General features: G+C 40.6%; 1 pseudogene; it reads left to right on the forward strand.

Annotated features, from left to right (window-relative positions):
- Nucleotides 1–200: 200 nt before the first annotated feature.
- LOC137390310 (uncharacterized) lies at nucleotides 201–2,944 on the forward strand (annotated as a pseudogene).
- The last annotated feature ends 3,004 nt before the right edge of the window (nucleotides 2,945–5,948 follow it).

The raw sequence follows: 5,948 nt of genomic DNA on the forward strand, positions 1-5,948 counted from the left end.
TTGTGCTGAATTGTGACTGACTTTTGGTGTTAGTCTGGTTTGGTGTCTTATTCAACAACATTATGGGTGACTTCAAGGTGTCTGCTCCAAAAGAGATGGATTTTTCTGCACCGCAGAGCTGGCCGAAATGGAAGAGGAGATTTTTGAGATATCGCAGTGCTTCTGGACTGAATGAAAGGAATGCTCAGCGTCAGGTAGACATGCTGCTGTACTGTATGGGCGAGGAGGCGGAGAGTATATATGGTCAGCTGACTGTGCGCCCTCCCCGTGTGGCTAATTCAGATGCCAGTATTGCAGCTGAGGACGCAGATCGTACGCTGTTTGATAGAACTGTGGAAGCTTTGGATAATTACTTCACTCCTCGTGATAATCACTTGCATTACGCAGTGCTGCTGGGTTCCCGAGTTCAACTTCCTGATGAGAGTAATGAGGAATTCATAAGGAACGTGCATGAACTGGCTGTGAAATGTAGCAATTGGGATGATAGACACCGACAGGATATGTTACGCACTCGACTTTTGGCAGGTATGAAGGATAAGGAGTTGAGTCGTGAGCTACAGTTACGTGCAGACATAACGCTTGAGCAGATAAAGCAGCAAATGCGTACTAAGGAAGTAATCGCAAGGAACCAAAAGACTTAACTAGATGGTGTTCGTTCAGTACAACCAGTAGGCTCGTATCCATATAAGCCTAGAAACTATACACCGCAAAGCCAGAATTATGCAGCAGCTAATCACATGATCACAGATTGTTCATTCTGTGGCTATGATCATGTCAAAGGTAGATGCCCTGCTTATAATAAGACATGTAACGGTTGTCACTTACGAGGGCATTTCAAAAAAAAGTGTACTGGTCTGAAGAAGAGTAATGCTACAACTCAGAGAGTGTCATTTCTACAAGCGGGTGATGGTGACGTTAGCTCAGATGATAACATGACGTTCAACGTGCACACACTGGATATGGCTGATGTCAGAACTAATGGTGTCCTTCATGAGAACAAGTGGCTACTGACAGTAAACATTCTAGATCATGAAGTGAGAACAAAGGTCGATACTGGTGCCCAAGTTAGTACTATGGCCATTTCCCTCTTCACTAAACTAGGAGGTAAGAAAGTTACTAGAACCAATACTAAGCTAACTGGGTACGGTAACGAAGAGATCACTGTAGTTGGTAGAGTAAAACTAGATGTGCAGGTACAAGATGGTAAAACCGCACTAGTCAAATTTTATGTCACCGATGATGATAATCAAACATTATTGGGCATGCCGGCTATCAAAGATCTAGGATTGTTGTCTAATGTTAAAGTTGTTGACCAAGTGAATGAAGTGCTAGGTGGCGAGTTCTCTGATGTTTTCACTGGTCTAGGAAAGGTGGGTGAACCAGTTACTTTAGAACTCAAACATGATGCTAAACCAAGAGCTGCACCTCCTCATGTTGTACCCCACCGACTCAAACAACAACTAAAACGAGAGCTAGATAAACTACTAGGTGAGGGTGTGATAGTAAAGGATATATCACCAACAGAGTGGCTATCACCACTGGTACTGGTGAATAAACCTAATGGTGAGTTACAGCTAGTGTTAGATCCGCAGTACTTGAATACACAACTGGTAAGAGCTCAATGTGCAATACCGACCACCACTGAGATATTTTCAAGTATGTCTGGCTCGAAATATTTCACCACTACAGATGTCAAATCTTCGTTCTATCAGATTCCGCTTGATGAGCAGTCCTTTAAGCTATTAAGTTTTGTCACTCCATTTGGGAAGTTCAGATTTGTAAGACTTGGTATGGGTACCTGTAACGCCACAGAGATATTTCACCAGAAAATGGTTGACAGTTTCGCCGATATGCCATTCGTGAAGGTCTAAGTAGATGATGTTGTCATCTACGCTCCATCGAAAGAGCTGCATGACAAGTTTCTGAGACAATTCCTACAAAGGTGTCGAGAGATTGGGTTGACTTTGAATCCTGATAAGACTGTGATTTGTAAGGACTCTGTGTCATATCTTGGTCATGAGTTAACAGCTGAGGGTGTAAAACCTAGTCATTCAAAAGTCGAGGCTATCAAGGATATGGTTGCTCCGGTTGATAAGCAAGGTGTTCAGAGGTATCTTGGCTTTGTTAACTATCTTGCTAAGTTCATTCCAAATCTGAGTGAGCATGCTAAGCCTCTCCGAGATCTGTGTAAGAAGAATGTGCGGTTCATCTGGGATGAGGCCCACATTCAGGCATTTAAAAAGCTCAGGAGCCTGATTATGCATGCCCCTCCTCTGGCATATTACTCAGGAGGCGAGGTGACCCTGAGTACTGACGCATCATCGCACAGTATCGGCTCTGTAGTACTAGAAGATGGTAAACCCATCGAGTTTGCTGCTAAGTCCCTGACAGAATGTCAATCAAGGTATAGTCAGATTGAGAAGGAGTTGCTTGCAGTGGTCTTCGCTCGTGAGAGATTCAAATATTACTGCCTTGGTCAGAAACGAGTGGTTGTTGAGACTGACCATCTCCCTCTGATTGGTCTTATGTCTAAGGATATCAATCAATTATCTCCAAGGTTAGCTGCCATGCGGATAAAACTGCTGGGCTATTCTATAGAGCTGTTGTACAAGCCTGGTCAATATATGGTCCTGGCAGACACAGTAAGTCGATCATGTCCAGAGGGCGTGAACAGCTATGATGACCTGGGTGTAGATCCTCTCAGATCTGTGTGTTCTGTTGTAATTCGTAGTGGTGGAGTTATGGACAAGTATCAAAACGCTACTTCTCAGGATGAGGAGTTGCAGGTAGTGCTAGAGTATGTAAGGAATGGTTGGCCCACACACAAAAAGTCGTGTGGTGCTCGTGGTCTGGCTTTTTGGAATCTGCGTAATCATCTCTGTGAACTGGATGGATTGTTGTTCTATGGTGAGAGATTGGTCATTCCTACACAGTTGAGGAATGATGTGTTGAACCAGCTGCATATGGCTCATCAAGGGGTCACGAAGACTCTACAGAAAGCTATGCAGTCTGTGTTCTGGCCTGGTCTCAGGCGTCGCATAGAGGACAAATGTCAGTCTTGTCAGGCGTGCCTCAAGTCGGAAGGCTGTCAAAAGAAGGAGCCATTAATGCCTTTTCCTATTCCCAACACGCCATTTGAGATGATCGGTGTAGATTTGTTTCATCTGAATGGAAGTGATTATCTTCTGTTAGTTGACTATTTGTCAAAGTGGCCTGTAGTGAAACATTTGCCTAAGAGTACAAGTAGTGGTGTCGTTATCAAGTGCTTGAGAGAGATATTCGCTGATTTCGGTCAGGCAGATGTTATTGTATCGGACAACGGTCCTCAGTTTTCTAGTGATGAGTTCAAGAGATTCTGTACTGAGTTGAAAATATCTCATCAAACAAGTTCACCTCTGCATCCATCAGGTAATGGTCAATCCGAGAGGACTATTGGTACAGTGAAATCAATGATGGCTAAGTGTGCAGATGAAGGTACCAATTGGTTAGGTGGTCTGGTAACGATACGTAATACACCAGTATGTGATGGCCTACCATCTCCGGCTGAGCTGCTTCAAGGTAGGCTGTTGAGAGATTCAATGCCAGTATCTACTGAGAGATACAAAGTCAACAGTTATGATTTGGAGCATGTTAGAAACAAGTTGGGTAGTATGAAGAGTTCTGATAAGTATTATCACGATAGACGGGCAGGTAGCGAGAAATCTCCCCTCGAACCAGAACAGTCCGTGTATTTCAGAGCTACGTCAGGTGAGTGGAAACCAGGACGGATAATTGACATAGCAGGGGATCGCAGTTACCATTTATCGACAGGTAGTTGTACCGTAAGACGTAACCGTAAAGACATAAGGGTATTACAGCTTCCTGCGCCGCAGAATCAGAGTTATACCCTGGCTGACCATTTTCCAGAACAGGCTGAGAATCTTTGCACCCAGGCAAGAAAAACAGCCCAAGATAGTTCTTTATCAGCCTCAAACGACACTGTACCCATTCCCAACAACCCGCCAGAATCTCCACATTCGTTACCATTATCTGAGCCAGCCCCTGATAGCAGTGTCCCGGACCAAACCCCTAGACGTGTTCTGCCTCCCCGGAATAGAAAACTCCCCTCCCGATACGCTGACTATCTGATGTTCTAACCAACTTAGAAGTCCAAACCAGTGACATTGTTACATGTTCACATCATATTTCATACCATTGTACTTACCAATGATTTTGTGTTTGCTTTAATATTTCCATGGAAAAGGAGATGTAACAGTTTTTAGTTTACAAACTTATATATTTACTTGTTACCATGGTGATGACATACACATGCTCAGTGAGGTATTTCCTGTATAGATTGTATATACTTGTTCATTACTCACATCCGGCATTCTTGGTTTTGGCTTACTAAAAAACAGACGTATTGTTTCTCTTGTATCCTGGACTAAAATAAATGCTACTTGGACAATAATTCTAACTAAACTAATATATACAAAACACGATAGTATGCTTTAGCCCAGGTGTGTCCAAACTTTTTGCAAAGATTTGGTGTGTTAAAAATTTAAGGAGCCAACCTTGGGGAACGTTTTTTACATATAACAGCAATTAATTTAAATAAATTTCACCGAGCTAATCTGTGTTTCACATTTGCTTTTTTATCTCAAGTTCAGCTATCTTAAGCATGTGTTTTGGTTCATTTGAAACATACATACCAAAATTGAATTGACATAATTGAAGTTTAATGTTCATTTAACTTCACTTTTTTTAACACTTTACCACAGTGTTACATGCCAGGCAGACTTTGGCAAACTCTTGCTGCTTATCAAGACAGATATTTTTTACCATTGTCATCACATAGTGTTTGATAAATTAACCCTCGCTGAAAGGTTTGCAATGCTTTGTGATAAGCGCTTCTACCTCGTAAATAGCCTTTGTAGCATTCTCATTTGACTCTCGAGCTCTTGTAAAATATTGCTGCTGTAAGATTAAACTAGCAAGATGTTTCAGTTTCTTGCTGCATTCATTACCTGTGATTTTGTCATATACGTCAGCAAGTTTTTTTTGGTCATGTTGCTTCAGATTGAACTTTTTAAAAACAGCCACTGTCTTTTCACAAATGTCATGTGAGAAAAATAGAATAAAAATATATTTATTAAATTATAAAATAATTATAAACTTATTACAAAAATATTTTTTTGATATAATGTATTTCTAAATTACTCGTAGTGTGGTGCAAAGCTACAGCTTTGTCTCTGGAGAAAATTTAATAATAATAATATATATATAATTATTTAACTATAAATCAAAGTTTAAAATTTAATAAAATGTAACTTATAAATGCACTCGTGTTTTTGTGTGGTTCTAAATAATGTTGTGTAAGGTAGCACTCCCGACTGATTTTCTCACGTAACAAATAAATTTTTCGAACTGGCAAAGTGGCTCTTCCTGCCAGGCAAAGAAATGTTCTTTATATCAATCAACTGTCAAATCAATCCTGCGAATTTGGGTATGATCTGTTATATAATTATACCATATTTGCAATTCTGACACAAGTTGTCTTCTCCTGAACGTTTTATACTTATCTGCCAGCTCAGTAGTTGTCTTGCCTCGCTTGGGCACCAATGTATGTTCCTCTGTAGAATGAGTTAGCCACTGTTGTTTTATCCGTATATAGCCTCTCTCAGGCATCAATTTAAAATGCTGGTTGCAAACTCAAATATCGTTGTCGTATCAATAATAGATTGGCCTATCACAGGCTTCGATATAAAGTATATTTATCAATAACAAGCCTCACTTGGGCATAAAACAAATGGAGAAAATCGTTCAAATAGTTCGTAATATAATAAATGTATATCTCGTCAAAAATGAGCGATAAAAATTATCCTCAAAAATGTACAAGTATTATCACAATGTTCAGCCAAATGGCCTTATCTCCTCGAGGTAAAACAGTAGTAAAAGGGGTATATAAT

Source organism: Watersipora subatra, chromosome 3 (genome assembly GCF_963576615.1).
Source record: "Watersipora subatra chromosome 3, tzWatSuba1.1, whole genome shotgun sequence".
Taxonomy (NCBI): Eukaryota; Metazoa; Bryozoa; class Gymnolaemata; order Cheilostomatida; family Watersiporidae; genus Watersipora; species Watersipora subatra.